The sequence below is a fragment of the Callospermophilus lateralis genome, chromosome 6, assembly GCF_048772815.1.
Source record: "Callospermophilus lateralis isolate mCalLat2 chromosome 6, mCalLat2.hap1, whole genome shotgun sequence".
In the NCBI taxonomy this organism is placed as follows: Eukaryota; Metazoa; Chordata; class Mammalia; order Rodentia; family Sciuridae; genus Callospermophilus; species Callospermophilus lateralis.
This window is the reverse complement of record NC_135310.1, coordinates 78,268,909-78,286,549: the sequence shown is the minus strand read 5'-3', so window position 1 is coordinate 78,286,549 and position 17,641 is coordinate 78,268,909. Positions and strand designations below refer to the sequence as shown.

Sequence of the window (17,641 nt, the reverse complement as noted above, 5' to 3'; positions counted from 1 at the left end):
AATCATGCCAAAATGGTCATCTTATAGGGCTTTTTTAAGGATTAAATGATGTTTGGCAATACTAGCATCAATTAATTGTAGTAATGAGTTCTGCTCTATATCTCTCACCCTGTGACTTTTACCCATCTGGGCTACAAGTAATGCAATCTAAAACTTCCATTGTTTCAAAAGGGTTACTTTAAGTAAAACAAGATTTCAAACTTTTAATATTTTTTTTCTGTGCTGGGGATTTAACTCATGGGTTCTTTACCACTAAGCTACATATCCAGCTTCTTGTATTTTTTATTTTGAAACAGTCACGAGATCTCAGTAAGTTGCTGAGCTAGCCTTAAATTTGCAATTTTCCTGCCCCAACCTTCTGAGTAGTTGTGGTTACAGGCATTTGTTACCACAACAGGACAAATTTTCAAATTCTTTAAGAGGATCTGGATGAATAAGTGAGCCAATTCCTCCATACTCTCTCCCCTCCCATCTTCTGAAAACATGAAGATCTTCTGAGCTGAGGGAAGGGAAATGGGAGTTAGAGTACAAAAGTGGTAGGTTTTAAATGTATCCCGGCCTCTATCCACCTAGCCCACCCTACAAACTGTCAATATGGCTTGCAGTTTGTGCACTAAAAAAAAAACACAACACCACCACCCATCTTCCAAGTATGGAGGTGCACACCTGTAATCCTAGCAACTCCAGAGGCTGAGGCAGGAGAATCACAAGTTTGAGGACTGCCTCAGCCACTTAGAGAGATCCTGTCTCAAAATTTAAAAAATAAATAAAAGGGCTTGGGATGTGGCTCAGTGATAGAGCATCCCTGGGTTCAATCCCCAGTACCAAAAAAGGGGGGAGGGGAAAAAGTACCCATCTAAGAAGGAAGTGAGAGGTAGAATCTAATTCAAATCTCCTTAACTAACCCTAGTTTCTTATGCTGAGCTGGGGAAGGGAAGCCTTTTCTTCCCACAAAAACACCAAACCATAGTGAATGGGACTGCAATGACTCAGAGGTGATTACTTTATCTAATTCACAGGAGAACTGGTTGTGTCCTAAGTAGATCAATTTGGATGGAAACATTGTGGGCATTGTCTTGTGCTCCCTTCTCAAGTCCATAAAGTATGGGCCACCATATTCTGGAAAATATGAAGCAGAGGTGATTAAGGGACAAATTGTGTGATGCAATTGGACCAATTGCAAATAGGCCAAAGGTCTGCTGCAATTCTATAGAGTTTTCACACAGTCCAACCAGCTCAGGAAGCAGCCAGTTATATTCTCTAACTGAGAATGGTCCAGATACAACCCTAATTGCATGAAGAACTTGAGAGGTCTTTAGATCCAAATAGAAGAATTTGCTGTGAAAACCTCAGCAGATGACAGTATAGAAAGCTAAATACCCTTGAGGACTGCCTGACATTGAAGAGGATGCCAGGATATAACAAAAATGGAAGACCTTAGGTGAACAAGGATTTTTATCAACATTGTTAATATATGTTTGATACCTAGGGACTCAATAAACACTTGTTCAAGGACTAAAGGAACCAAGGATAGAATTAGAAGTGAAGACCCATGTTTAGGTACTCCCTTTCCCCTGATGCCAAGGTGTATTAATTATCTACTATTAAAAAATTTTGCCACTTAAACCATATACATACATTAATCTTATAGTTTCTGTGCATAGGGAATGTTAGCAAGGCTTTGATGAGCACCTCTGCTTAGGGTCTTATGAGCCTGAAAACAAAGTATGGACCAAGGCTGCGATCTCATTTGAGGCCTGACTAGGGAAGAACCCACTCCCATGTTCACTCAGGTTGAGAAATATCATTATTATCTTTATATTGGTGAAAGTGTTTCTCCACTCTAATTTATAACCAGTGGTCATATTTCTATCCTCTAGTGCCACCAAAATTAAATTTATCTTTTATCTAATAATTATTCAAATATTTTAACATGAAAATATTGTCCCTCAAAATTTTTCCAAGTTAGTATTCCTCATTTTATTAATCATTTATCATGCAAAATGATTCTAGACTTTTTCATTTTAGTTACTCTTATCTATGCATGCTCAAGTGTATTTCTCTCTCTCAAAGATTAGTGCCCAAACTGGGTTTTCCATTTTTTATTAAAATTTTAATACAGAATTTCCTAAAGTCTGCTAAATGATATTAAACTCTCTCAACATAAAGTGGTGAAGCAATTTTAAGACAATGGGAATCACTTCCTTTAAAAAACCAACAACTCAGAATATAGTAGACTCAAGTTTTAATCACTTAAATAAATTTTCTTCTCATCATTTTCAGCTTTGTCATCACTTTTCAACTCTTCATAAATGCTAACATTTATTTTGATTATTATAGTAACTGTTGCCAGTAATAAAAGCCATTGCTGATAGCATCTGCTTATAAAATTTAATTAATTGAGAAGTAAATAAATTAAAATGTAATTATGATAAATTATATACCACCTTATGTCTTTAAAGAAGGTTATACAAGAATCCTTAGAATGTTATGAACAAATGGTAGTAGATACATTTGCAAAAACATTAGCAAATTCCAAGTGGAAACTCAATCTGATCAGAAAGTAGAACAATTTTATACAGGTTTCATACTTCCCACTTTCCTGTTGCCTAATCAGGCAATGGCTTTTGATTTCTAGTAGATGTTCAAAGATGGTTGCGTGTTAGGAAACATAATTGTAGCATTATGGTGTGACTTAGTACTTTGATAACTACACATATGTAACTCTCTTACCAGATTTTCCAATTTGTTAGAATAGCTTGCAAGCCAATGTCATCATGCTGCTCTTATTACCAATTCAAGTACAGCTGGATTGGTAATAACCTTATTAGGATCCTGAACCAGTGGTTTCCAAAGAGAACCTTGCAAATGTGCAGCAGCTGTTAGAGGAGGCCTGGGTTGTTTGGTGGCTGCTCTTAAAGTATGTTTTCTGGTTCTAATGGGCAAAGTCGGGGAAGAGATCAAGATTTACAGGGTTCATTCTTACACCTGCACCATATTTCTGGACAACCAAAAAAAAAGGAACTCATAAAACATTTGTCTGTTTCAGCAAAATTTAGTAGCTTAAAACTTCCCTATTTAGTAATCTGAAGCAGTTTTATAAAGGTTTAAAATTTTCCACTTGCTTTTCAGTGTTATCCATTTTGTCCAACTCCTCCATCCATTTTCTATTGGCTTCCCTCCTCTTTTACCTACAAAGCTTTTTATTGTTATTGTTGTTGTTTGTTTTATTCATTTTTCTTTGTTGTAAAATATACATAACATAAAATTTATTAGCTAAACCACTTTTGAGTGTACGATTCAGTAATCTTAAGAATATTCATATTGTTGTACAGTTTTCAGAACTCTCTTTTTCTTTGAAGTCTGAAACTCCTATACTCATTAAACAACAGTTTGCTATTGCCCTCCCTGCTAGGTAATCTCTAGTCTACTGTCTGTCTCCACAAATTTCACTGCTCTAGATCCTCATATAAATGGAATCATATAGTATTTATCTTTTTTTGGCTGGCTAATTTCACTTAGCATAATGTCTTCAATGTTATTCATGTTATTATATGTGTTAGAACTTTCTTCCTTTTATTTTTAAAGGCTGAATAATGTCCCATTATACATATATACTACAGTTTGTTTATCCACTTAGCAGTTGATGGACACTTGGGCTGCTTCCCCCTTTTGGTTATTGTGAAAAATGCAGCTATGAACATGGCTCATTTTAAAAATCCAATTCTCTTTGAGAATTCATTGCTTGCTTTCTTTTGGTTATATAGCCAGAAATGGATCACATGGTCATTCTATTTTTAATTTTCTTTCAAACCATACCAGTTTTATTAAGGATACTCTTCATAAACAATCATGTTATTTCAGGCAGGACATGGGCTGACAGTCATCAACAGGATACAACAACTTTCAAACTGTTCTAACTACTAAAATCATAAATCCACTATAAAACCCAGTGTGACACTCTGAATAGGGAAAGTTTAGAAAGCGTTGACATTTCACATTTAGTAACTTGTTTAACATCTTTCCATGAGTCGACCCTGACTTTCAAGAAATGGAATGAAAATGACAGAATTTTGAGAAGGTCAAGTTCCAACAGGTCTCTGGGTCTAGGATAGTAGATCTGCTGGCACTCTGATGGCAGAGTGGGAGAGGGGAACATAAGATGAATTTGAGTTTTTCTACACCACAAGGCATTTGTGCCAAGGTGACTGTGTGTACAGATGTCAGGGAATTTCTCTGGGAAACAAGAGGAAGCTTCTCAAAATTAGCAGGGAAACACATTTTCCTCACAGCAATCCAGCTTTGGAGATACACTACAAGCAACGTATGCTCCTTCCTACCCCCTAAATAACAATGAAGTATTCTGTGTGCTAATAACATAGCCTTAAAAAAAGAAAAACAAAATTTTGCATTTTTATAAAAACTTGATAAAAGAAAAATATTTCAAATGTACAGTCACCAGTAGTTATCAAAAACACACACACATCCCTTGGCTTCATGCATAAAGATGTTAAACAAGTTCAGCTTTCTGTGACTGGTCAGTTTGGGCATCTCCAGTTTACCAGGGTTCTTCGCATTCTTGTCAGTGTCAGATTTCCCCCTTTTCCTTTTGGGTACCATCATCTTTTCCTTCTTCACAGGGGTCCTTTCAGGTTTAGGCTCTGGCTTTGGAGGAGCAGGTTCTTCAGACAACCTTGCAGACCTTCTCTCTGGATCATTTTTCACCTTGGCTTTATCTCCTTTCACACCTCCTTCAGCCTTTCTCCTAGGCATGACCCTGATTGCAGAGGGAAGTAGACACTACCAAGGAGATGAAGCAGCGCAAGGTTCTGGTTGGTCAGGTGTCATTCTTGGCTCCTCTTCTTCACACTGCTCCCTATTTTTATTTTTTTAAAAAAACTTTTATGTTGTTTTTCATAGAAGCTGATTTTACATTCCCACCAATAATGCTCAGGGATTCCATTACTTTTTTTCCCCGAATTCTTAGCAATACTTGTTGTTTTCTGTGTGTGTGTGTGTGTTTTTTTTTCTTTTTTAGTATTAGTTGTTATGAGCAGAATTGCATCTCCTCAAAATTTGTATATTGAACTTTCAACGCCCTGTATTGTCTCATGATATAGCCATATTTGGAGACAGGGCCTTTGGGAAGTAATTAAAATAAAGTCTATCTTGAGACAGCCAGCACCTTGCCAGGGTAATTTTTCCTGCTCAGAAGGGGATAAGCCACCTGAAAAAAAAAAAATAATAACAGTCTGAAGTAATTAGTGAAGAAATAAGAAACAACATCAGAAAAATAGTTTTAAGGGAGTGCCTGATAGTTTCTTCCAGTTCAGAACTGGAACAGAACAGCTAGAAAATGGCTCCAGTTGTTTATTTATTTAAGGGAGTACATTAAAGGGAGGGATAAGGTTTCAGTGGGTGAAGTCTTGCTTCATGGTGTCTTGGGATCAACAGGTTGATTAGCATCTTGGCAAGCCACACCCATCTCTGAGAGGCTGTGTTGTTTTGTGGCTCCAGCAGGTCACCCCATCTCCTGTGCTGTGTGGAACCTGGCAGAACTAGGTAGAATGTTACATGTATTTGGGCAGTTTCACCAGCAGGAGTACCTCTAGGAGTTCCCAGATACCAGACTTTCCTATCCAAAGTCTTCCATGCCGATTTGGTTCATGTATAGTACACGGATGGCTTCTGACAACCTTTAGGTTAGGCCCTAATCCAATTCCACTGGTGTTCTTATGAGAAAAGTAAGACACACAGAAAGAAACCAAAGATGAGCACACAAAAGACAATACAGGTGAAGACACAGCAAGAAAGTGGCTATTTGCATGTCAAGGAAAGAGGGTTTGGAAGAAACTGAACCTGCCAATGCATTGATCTTGTGCTTCCAGGCTCTAGAACCATGAGGAAATAAATTTCTGTTCTTTAAACCACACAATCTATAATATTTTGCTATGGAAGTTCTACCAGACTACAGGTCTGGTAGAATTTTACTTCAAGTAAAATGTATCCTTTTTCCAGGACTCCCACAACCATCTCAAATATTCTACATTTATGAAAGATTACTTTATCTTATTTATGACTTAAAATTTCATCTAAATCCATTTTTTTTATACCTAAGGGATATGATGTGGTATCTCACCAGGTTTTAATTTCTATTTCCCTAAATATTAGTGATGTCAAACATTTGTTCATGTGGTTTTTAGCCATGCGTATATTTTCCTTGAAGGAATTCTTGTTCAAACCTTTTGCCCAGTTTTTAATTGGGTTCCTGATTTTTCAGGAAATGAAATGAAAATGGCAGAATTTGTGGGGGGTCAAGCAGTAGGTCTCTGGGTCTAGGGTGGTAGACCTGTTGGCACTCTGATGACAGAGTGGGAGAGGAGGACATAATATGAATTTGAGTTTTTCTACACCACACACATTATCATCACTGATGATGATGAGTTATAGGATTTCTTTATATTTTGTATGGCTACCCCTTATCAGATATGATTTGAAATATTTTCTCCCATTCTGTGGGTTGCCTTTTTACTATATGGATTGTGTCCCTGTGATAAAATTTTTTAATTTTGATGTAGTCCAACCTATCAATTTTTTCTTTTGTTGACTATGCTTTTGGTGTCATATTCCAAGAAATAATTGCCAAATCAATGTTATGAATTTTTTCCTCTGTTTTCTTCTAAGAGTTTTATAGTTCCCATTATGTTTTGGTATCTAATTCATTTTGAGTTAATATATGGGATAATGTACGAGTCCAATTATTTTGTATGTGGATATCCAGTTTTACAAAGCTGAGTGTGGAAAATTAATCCTTTGGTCTAAATTGAGTCTGTAATTCCCTAGAGATCAGTTTCCAGACTCCCCACATGGGCCCTGCTATGTATGATAAAGCAGGGTTACAAGATGCAGGCTGAAAGTATGACTTTGGGAAAGTACAGTTTCAATACAGAAAAGAGCCTGTGCTAGGATACTTCAAGTAAAATGTGTCCTTTTTCCAGGACTCCCACAGCCATCTCAAATATTCTACATCGTATGAAGGATTACTTTATCTTATTCATAACTTAAAATTTCACCTAAATCCATTTTTTAATACCAGGGATTGAACCCAGGGATGCTTAACCACTGAGCCACATCTCCAGCCCTTTTCCTTTCTTTTCTTTTTAAAAAATTTTTGAGACAGGGTCTCCTTAAGTTGCTTAGGGCCTGAGTTGTTGAGGCTGAATTTGAAACTGCAATCCTGCTGCCTCAGCCTCCCAAACCACTGGGATTACAGGCTAACACACCCGGCCTAACTCCACCTCTAGTTCTAGCACTTCCTCACAGGTTTTGACTGGTTCCATTCAGTGAGGTCTTTTGTGACTTCTCAGGCACTCACATGAGAAGCCCATAAACAACATGGAAGCCCAAGGTTAAGTATAGAAAATCAAGTCACACCTGTGAGCCTATCCTAATAGGATGTGGGAACTGACAGAAAAATGCATCTTTCCTTCGTCGTTTAGTTGGAGTTCTGGGATGCACTATGTAAGGCTTCACAGATGATCCAGGCAGAATAAAATACCAGTCACCTGCAGCAGTGGCCAATATAATATATGCTCTTATTTTACTTCCCTTCATCTCCACCATCCCCCTTTCTGCCATGCTTCTCCATGGAGTCCCATCACAAATGAGTTACAACCTCACAAACCTTTGTCTCAGGCTATAATTGCAGGGGAACCTAAGCTAAGGCAGACATTGTGGAGTTACAGAGTACCTTGCTCCTGATAAAGTATCTACCCATCCAATTTGATGTCTTTCTGTCCTGTTTCCTTGGCTGAGAAGGGATCAAAAAAAAAAAAAAAAAAAAGATAATGGAGAATCTGGAGGTGATTTTCTGTAAGTAGTAATTGAATTCCTCTACATCTCCTTGTTTTATTACTGTAGGAAATGGATACATCTCAAAATCTTACCACCAACTACTTCCAAGTGACTGGAATGGAGAAAAAAAAAAGTACAACAATATCAACAAGGACACATTTCTTAATATGCCATTTGTTAAATATGGGAGTTTTCTACCTCATGTTCTAGGAAATTGATACATAAAGAGTCTTCTTGCTGAAGCAGAATGGAAGGGAGTTTCCTGGTAAGTTAAACAGATATACTGAGTAACACATAGTTTGCTTACTGGTAGGAATAGAAGGAAAATAAGAAAATGGGCCAATGGGGAGAAACACTGAGCTAGAAGTCAGGAAATTGCTTTGATCAGCTCTGTTACCAAGACAAGTAACAAGTGCCAGCTCCACTCAGCAAGCAGGCACCTTTCTTTTAGTTTTAGCTGAAGTTCCAGGAGCTACAACTGGATAGGGCCAGAGAGCATGAAACTATAAGAAAGGGTCTTATATAAAATTGAGCCCTGGAAACAGAAATAGTCTGAAGGCTGCTGTGCAGAGAGGCAAAGAGAGAGTTGCCACCAGGTGACCAGGGGAAGGGATCAGGGGAAGAGAAGCAGAGTCCCAAGGCAAAACCAGAACAAATCTCTTAATAAGCCCATATACATAGCAGGTATGTTTTATGTTGTTCCACTGCCACAATGCTGGATAGGAGATTAACTCTAAAGGACACCAAGTCAGTTCAAATATCCTCCATGTCTTGTTACTCAAAGTGAAATTCATGAACTAATGCATTGGCTAACTAATGCAGAATCTCAGCTCCATTTCAGATCTACTGAATCTACTTCCTTTTTTTGTTTGTTTCTTTGTTTGTTTGGTTTTGGCACTGGAGATTGAACCCAGGGTGCTTTGCCACTTAACTACACCCCCACCCCTATCCCTTTTTAACTTGTATTTTAAGACAGAGTTGTGTTAAGTTGCTTAGGACCTCACCAATTTGTGGAGGCTGGGCTCAAACTTGCCATTCTCCTGCCTCAGTCTCCCAAGTTGCTGGGATTTTAGGTGTACACCACCACACATGATTTAGCCTGCATTTTTAACAAGGTCACTGGTTGATTCTCATGCCCCTTAAAGTTCGAGAAGTATTGTCAGTGAATCAATTGTGTTTGCATGTTTCCGGGTTGTCTATGAGTACCTTGTTAAGGATTTCCAACAGGGAGGAAGAGGCATAATTCCAACAGGCATCTTAGGAAGTATGCCTGGACACTTGGGTTGTCAAGGTGAGTCATACTGATATTTAGTGGCCAGGTGCCAGGGATGCTTAAACATCCTGCAAATTATGGGATGGTTCTACAGAGTAAAAAAAATTGTCCTCTCCAAATGAGAGTTTCCTGGTAAGAAACATGTTGGCAATTTCTTCATCTGTAAAATAAGCATTTGGGTTTATTTGGATTTCAATGTTTCTTCCTTCTCTAAGACTCTTTTGTTCTACCACTGTTTTCACATTGATTTAGAAAATTCTCGTTGCTCCCTCTAATTATGGCTTCTATGTTCCTAAGTCATTTTTATTTAGACAATCCAATGGAACTAGTCATAGGGATTAACCATAAATTCATATCATTCCCTCATAAATGTAACTTGCCCATTTAGGTTAAGACTCAGAGAACTCTTTTAGTCAATTATGATGCTGATAAAACAAAGCAATCTGGAAATGCTTATAATCAGCAAAGATTTTTGCTAGGTAGCAATTTAAAGACCTTCCTTGTCTGGTCAGATTTTAGCTGAAGTGACTGTCTCCCCACCTCACCTCTAGCTGAAGATCTTGCTGGGTTGGCATGGGAAAAGGGACATTGAGGAGATGCCCTTCTCTAGAAACTTTTTCCATTGTCTCTAAAGAAAGAACAACTGGGGCTGGGATACAGCACTCGCCTAGCACAGGCGGGACCCGGGTTTGATCCTCAGCACATATAAAAATAAAGGCACTGTGTTGTGTCCATCTACACCTAAAAAATAAATATTAAAAAAGAAAGAAAGAACAACTGATGGCCATGAGTATTTGTCAAGTCATGAGTTTGTGTGCCTTTTACAAAGACAGTGGAGAGCACCTGTTAACCTGCAAAATCACTGATGTGGAGGTATCTAAATAACTGTCTATTATGGACTGAATGATATGCTCCCTCAAAATTCACATGTTGTGAGAAGTGTACTTTCTCAATTTTGAAGGTGCAAGATTTTGTGATGCAGATTTCTCAGGAGAATCAGTGTTCTGATAGACTATTTCAAACAACATGCATGTACAGAAGATTAAGTTTTGTCAGACAAATTTGTAATTGGAAAATATACTTTTCAAACAATAATTTTACTAGAAATTCAGTACTTACTATGTGCCAAGAAGTATGCTTACCTGAGGACATCAGAATAATCTGTCCTCATTTTGAGGAGAATCCTTCATTTCTTTTTGTTTTGTTTTCATACTGAGGATTAAACCCAGGAGTACTTTACCACTGAGCTATATTCCCACTCCTTTTTATTTTTAATTTTGAGATGGGGCCTCACTAAGTTCCTAAAGGTCTCCCTAAATTGCTGAGGCTGGCCCTGAACTTGCAATTGTCCTCCGTTAGCTTCCAGAATAACTGGATTATGTGTGCACCACTGTGCCTGGTAGAATTCTTCATTTCTAAGACATATTTTCTCTTTAAAAAGTTTTCACTTTTAAAGTACCTGTAAAATAATGATGAAATTTTGCCAGGTATGGTGGTGTGCATCTCTTTTTTGGCAGAAGGCCAATGCAGGGGGATCTCAAGTTCAAGGCCAGGCTAGGAAATTTAGAGAAACCCCCATCTCAAAATAAAAAATAAAAAGGGCCAGGAATGTAGCTCAGGGATAGAGTACCCCATTGCTCAGTCCCCAGTATGACTAAATAAATAAATACATAAATATGTTGGTGAGTTTGAAATGTGAATGTAATGAATGGAGTATGAATGTATTTTGAAAATTTGAAGTATTCTAGTATGTTGAATAGTTGTTAATCTTTTTAGAATGAATACTTATATATACAGATATTCAAAACTATCAGATTATATCTTCCTGTTTGGATATGGGAAATGAACAAGGACATTATTTTCTAGTTGTACCCAAATAAATATATGATAGCAATTGTAGTTAAGCCATCACCATTATTTATTATTATTTAATCTCATAGTACTTTTTGAATATATAGGTTAACATTTGATTTTATATAGATTATACTGTATCTTCTATGTCTCTTGAAGAAATAAGTAAAATAAGTATTTTAAATAAAAAGTTATATCCAAGGAAATTGGATTCCATTATAGGAATTGGAAACCCATTTATAGTGAATACTATTTCCCTCAATGGTTGTGTTTAATTTTGAAATCCATTTATCTTTGAGTCTTTAATACTTTGTTCATTTTCTTATGTAACAAATACTATTGAGTGATCTATGGGGATGCTATCTATCATCAACCAACCAATTTTAGCATTACAACTAAAATGAAATCTTCAAAAAATTCATGCATTGAAGTGCTAACATCCAGTGTAGCTATAATTGGAGTAAGGAAGTAATTAAAATTAAATGAAATCATAAGGATGGGGCCCTGAGCCTGCTGGATTAGTGTTCTTATAAGAAAAATCCAGAAGAGCTGGATCTATCATACCAGGATAGAACACAGCTATAAGGCAACTGTCTGCAAGCCAGGAAGAGAGCTTTCTCCAGAAACCTACCTTGCTGGACCTGATCAGGGGTTTCTAGTCTCCAGAACACAGTTCTGCTGTTTAAACCATCTGGTCTATGGAATTTTTCTGTAGCAGCCCAAATAGACTAATTCACTATCCTTTTTATCCCTAGTATTTAATACTATTCCTTTGTATAATATCTTGGGTTCTGAGGAACAATTAATAGCAAAAGACAGTTGGGAAATACAAAATTATTCAATGTGTGGAAAACTGACTTTAAAATGTAGAACATAAGTTAATAGATCCTGATAAGTACCACATTTCAATTTTAATTCATGCAAATATTGAAATGTTTTAGACGTCTAATTCTAGTAACTAGTTACTATATACTCAGCTCCTGAGTCTATGACTAAAAAATAATCTTTGATAGTCTACTATAGGCTAGACAGCTTTCCTTTTGTAACATCTGTTAACAAGAGTCTCATGGTATTACTATAACTATGCTTTAAAATGAGGAAACACAAATAAGGAGCAAGACAAAAATATGACTATTATTTTTCTTTCTACTGGAAGTTTCACTCAGTATAAGACCTGAGAAAAATAGAGATGTTAAGAATTAGAAAATCTTACAATTGTCATCATTTTTAATTTCTGTTTTTCTACATTAAAATATCCAGGGTAATCAACAGATAATGGTTGTGCAAACCAACTGTATTCTTTTTTTTAATATTTTTTAGTGTTGACGGACCTTTATTTTATTCATTTATTTATATGTGGTGCTGAGAATTGAACCCAGTGCCTTACACATGTGAGGCAAGCACTTCACCACTGAGCCACAACCCAAACAAACCCCCCAACTGTATTCTTAAAAACCAGCAACAAATAGTCCAAAAGAACTTTGATGGGGCAAAGGGGAGGGAGCGGTGGGAAGGGGGTTATGTGGGCAGGAAAGATGATGAAATGAGATGGACATCATCTAGGTACATGTATGTGCAATGCTACATCATGTACAACCAGATAAATGAAAAATTGTGCTGCAATTGTGTACAATGAATCAAAATGCATTCTGCTGTCATATGTATCTAATTATAATTAATTAATTAATTAAAACAAATAAATTTAAAAAAATAACCTAGCTAGAGGTATATGTTCCAACATGATTATATAAAGAGACTAACTTCATTTTTCATGTTTGAGCATTGACAACTGTTGTCCATCTAGATAAGAAGGTCAGTGCATTCCACTCATCCTTTGGCACACATTAGGAGTCCAAACCTTACAAGCCCCCAGCCAGTGCAAAAGAACTCTTCCCTGGCTCCACCCCAAGCCATTCTCTTGGCTTTGCTCTTGCTTCACTCCTTTCTGAACCCAACCCTTTCTCTTTGGGGAAGCTTTCTGCCCCTTACTGTGTAAGCAATAAACTTTCTTTAATAACCATTGATGCCTATGTTTCATTCCTCCCAACATCCTTGTAAATTCCTGGGTGGGAGACAGCCAAACATTCAGCCAGAGATACTAGATATAAAATGTGATTCTAAAAAAGACAAAAACCACTGAGAGAAAGAGAGAACAGCTTACAGATGGTTGTAGATACTATGAATGTTGTTTACATAAGGTTTAAAAATTATACAAAACAATATTGTATAATGTATTATTTATGTATACACACATGTTAAATAAAATCATGTGTGGAATGGGAAATATCAAATTCAAGACCATGGTACCTCTAGTAAAGAAGCAGCTGAAATAGGATTGGGACAGAGTACACAGGGATTTCATATGTGTTTGGAGAACTTAGACAATGGGTACAATGTCATTTGTTATAACATTTTCTAGACTTTCCCTTACACCTGAGATACTTCATAACTTTTGAAAGAAAAAAGAAAAGGAGGTGCAAATTAGAATTCTGACTGCACTCCCTGTGAGAGAAATATTTGAAAAATGTACCAATAATACATTCCTGGTGAAAATGAATGTGGGGTTTGCTTTTCCCTGAGAAGAGTGGCTTTTAAATTGTAAGCAGCAGACTTGGGCTAAATGTGGAGGAGGTGAAGATATAGGAGAAATGGACCATGTATTAGTTTTCTTTGGCTGCATAACAAATTATCACAAAGTCAGCAGTTTAAAATAACACCCATTAATTGGTACACAGTTTTGTGAGTCAGAAGTTCAGGCAAGAGTCTGGGGATGTAGCTCAGTGGTAAAGCCCTTGCCTAGCATGCTAAAGGCCTTGCATTCAATCCCTAGTACCAAAAGCAAAACAAAATAAGTCCCAGCACAGCATTATTGGGTTCTCTGCTTAGTGTTAAAGGTTGAAATCAAATTATGAGCCACATTGTGTTCTCATGTGGAGGCTTCAGAAAAGAATCTTTTTCCAAGTACATGTTGACAAATGTAAGATTTTCTCTATTGTTGAATCCCTATCATGTTTAGAATCTCTGATGTCTTCTGTCTCTTATCTCTAAAACTAGCTGTAAAGGATTTACATGAATATGTCAGGTCCAGTCATACAATCTGCCTATCTTAGGATCAAGTGATATGGACCTTAATTACGTGTGCAAAATTCCCTTACAGCAACACCTAGACTTGTGTTTGATTGAATTATTGAAAGAAAGTGAATGTATACCAGCCTACATAAATTGGAGGGGGACAGGCAATGTCAAATTCAGCCCACCATAGACTAAGACAAGGGAGAATATATAATAGAAGGTCAATGCCAGGGGAATTATAAAGTAGTGTTCATATATGTGCTAGATGTTTAAATATTGGATAGTATGCCTAGCTCATGAAGTTCTGTATGCTTAAAAATTAAGGGAAGAGAATAAAGATCATGGAACTCTTTAGGACTGTGACAGACTAAAGTTTAACAAGGAATGGTATAGGTACTGCCAAAAGTAGCCACAGGCAGATCAATGGAAAACTATTTTGCTGTTGGAACTAGTTTTCTAATAAATGTTGTTGTAAATGATAGGTAAATGTAAATAAAATATCAATGTAAAGTTGAATATGAACACAAGTAAATACATATAAATAAGTACTTTAAAAAAACAGAATATACATAAAACTGAATATGGCAGAGATAAGTTAAATTTGTGGAAAGTCATATTTTATGTCCTGTATGCATACAGACCATGCTTCATTCTTCAATACATCTCTACAGCAGCCAGCCCTATTTCAGAACACGTAAGGGGATTGATAAGTAGTTGTTAATTGTTTAATAAGTAACAATGCTGGGTTAGCCTTTAAAATTCACCTTGGTGTAGTCCATCTTATTTTTCAAAATTATTTTTCACTACTTTCCTACTTATACTTTATACAGCAAACAACAAACAACCATAAAGGCTCCCTTTCTCTCCAAACCCATTACCTCACTTTTGGCCCTGTATATCCTCCATGGCAGCAGCTACTATCAAATTTTTATCCATCCTTTAGGGCCCAACTTAAATGTCCCCTCCTTTACGAAGCATTCTTTGATTCATCACAGCTTTGGTGGAAACAATCTTTGCCACCTGAACTCCCAGAGCATCTTGTTTAAACTTACAGTGCATGTCACTGTCTACCTTCTACTATGGTTATTAGCATTCATGTTGTTGCTCTTCCTACTTGCCTGGGTCTTTCTTGAATAGTAACTTGATAAATGTATATTGACCAGACTTTTGCATTTCAGATTACCTGTGGTGTCTGGCAGAATACCCAGCACTATAAATACTTAAAACCGTGCATGAACCTATTGAATAACTGTGTCTTTGGCCTTAATCAGAGTGGTAAAAGCAAGGCAAAAGAGCTGGGCACCGTGATGCATGCCTGTAATCATCACAGCTCAGTAGGCTGAGACAGGAGGATCGAAAGTTCAAAGCCAGCCTCAGCAAAAGCGAGGCACTAAGCAACTCAATGAAATCCTGTCTCTAAATAAAATACAAAATAGGGCTGGGGATGTGGCTCAGTAGTGGAGTGCTTCTGACTTCAATTCTCAGTACAAAAAAAAAAAAAAAGCAAGGCAAAAGAAATTAATATTAAGATTTATATAGTGACATCCTTAGCTATATCAAAAAGTTAGCTTTAATTAAAATTACATTCCACAGAATTGTTTCTCAAATGTTCCCCAAGTGTAGTTTCAGCACTGCACTAAGCAAACTCTTTGTTAAGCATAATCCCCACACATGCACAGGCTTGCATCATACCTAGGCGCCGCCAGCTGGGATCATGTTAATCACTAAGGGAAGTAAGTTTCTCCACATAGTCTGCCCCAAACCTCTCATAAAACCTCTTTTCCCCTGTAGCTTTCCAAACAAAGTTCAGCCACATTACCAGAGGGAGAGGAAGATATTTCCTTAAGAAAACAGTTTGTTTTTTTTTTTAAAAAAAGGTGTGGACATGAATCTGATATAGTATTTATTTGTCCCATGTTAGCACAGGTTGACATCTTCCTAAGGCTTTCTGTAAGTTTTGTTATAAGATATTATGGAAATACACAATGAATTAAATTCAGACATTATTCATATCCATCCCATGAGAGAAAATGAACACACAACTTTTTTCTTCAAATACCTGAGTTAAATTCTGGCTTACAAATTAAGTTTGATGTTGTCATTTAACCAATTACTTCAGTGCACTCAGAAATCAATGAAGTGATATAATTTAATTATGAATCATGCTCTTAAATTCATCACTTTTTTAGGAATTAAAGGCAACATTCACATGGCCCACTTGTGTACTACCAGTGCAGACACAAGTATATTCACATTTTTTAAAATATATTTTTTAGTGGTCAATGGATCTTTATTTAGATATGTGCGGTACTGAGAATCGAACCCTCTGCTTTCCACTTGCCAGTTAAGTGCTCTACCACTGAGCTACAACCCCAGCCCGTATATTCACATTTTTATACGCACATATGCCCAACACACATATTTACACATATGCACTTACCTTACAACAGGACATCACATGAATGTTTTTTTTTGGGGGGGTGGGGGGACTAGAGATTGAACCAGGGTGCTCTACCACATAGCAACATACATCCCCTTATTTTTACTTTATTAAATAGGGACAAATTCTCACTAGCTAGCCTTGAACTTGCAATCCCCCTGCTTTAACCTCCCAAGTTGCTGGGATTATAGAAGTGTGCCCCCACAGCTGGCTGCAACTGGACAGTTTCACACAGGAAATACAAAAGTGTAAAGTAAGAACTGTGACTATGAATTCTGGTGCTCGTGGTTTTTGAGTTAATAGCTGATTCCCTACATCATCAAAGCCATCCCAAGAAGATAGGCTAGACAAAATAGAAAGATCCCATCTGGACTAATCCAAAAGAAGGCAGTAAAATGAGGAGCAATGAAATAACAAATATATGAGACAAATAGAAAAAAATATGAGATGGTAGATTTAAAACCATATCAATAGTTACATTAAATATGAAAGGACTCTAACTGAAAGGCAGGTAGTTAGACTGGATTAAAAAAGCAGATTCCAAAATATCATTATAAGACACAAAATTTAAATATGATGATACAAAATTGGAGTGAATTGTGATATATTCTACACACATGTTGCATAATTTGGTCAACTTCATTTCCCAATTCTTCTTCTTTCCCTCCCCTTATCCCTCATTCTTGGTCTACTTCCACTTTTCTGATCTCCTTCCATTCACAATGGTGAAGTTATAGAGCCAACCTAAGTGCCCTTCAACAGATGAATGGATAAAGAAATTGTGGCATATACACAATGGAATATAACTTAATCATAAAGAAGAATTACTTTATGACATTTGCTGGTAAATGGATGGATCCAGAGACTATCATGCTAAGTGAAATAAGCATTTCCTCAAAAAAACCGAAGGTCAAATGTTTTCTCTGGTACATGGAAGCTAATCCACAGTAAAGGGCGAGAGGAAAAAAACTGAAGTTCAGTGGATTAGACAAAAGGGACTGAAGGTGGGATAGGAAAAGGAAAGAGGAAATTACTCTGACATAACTTTCCCATGTACATATATGAATATCCCACAGTGAATCTCAAGGCTGGAATGCACAATATTATTAGAATAAGATATATTCCATGTTTATATAATTATATCAAAATGA

The 17,641-nt window shown here is 36.8% G+C and overlaps 1 protein-coding gene across 2 annotated transcripts in view; it reads left to right on the top strand.

Moving 5' to 3' along the window:
- Positions 1 to 17,641, top strand: part of Prss35 (serine protease 35) — a 64,394-nt gene that overhangs the window by 23,933 nt on the left and 22,820 nt on the right. Inside the window, exon 3 of one of the 2 annotated variants that reach the window (XR_013091624.2) lies at positions 7,921 to 8,231. The exons of the other annotated variant lie outside the window; for it this stretch is intronic. The gene's annotated coding sequence lies outside the window, so the exon portion shown is untranslated. Of the gene's footprint in view, positions 1 to 7,920; positions 8,232 to 17,641 lie in introns of those variants that run through there. 2 annotated transcript variants of the gene reach the window in all.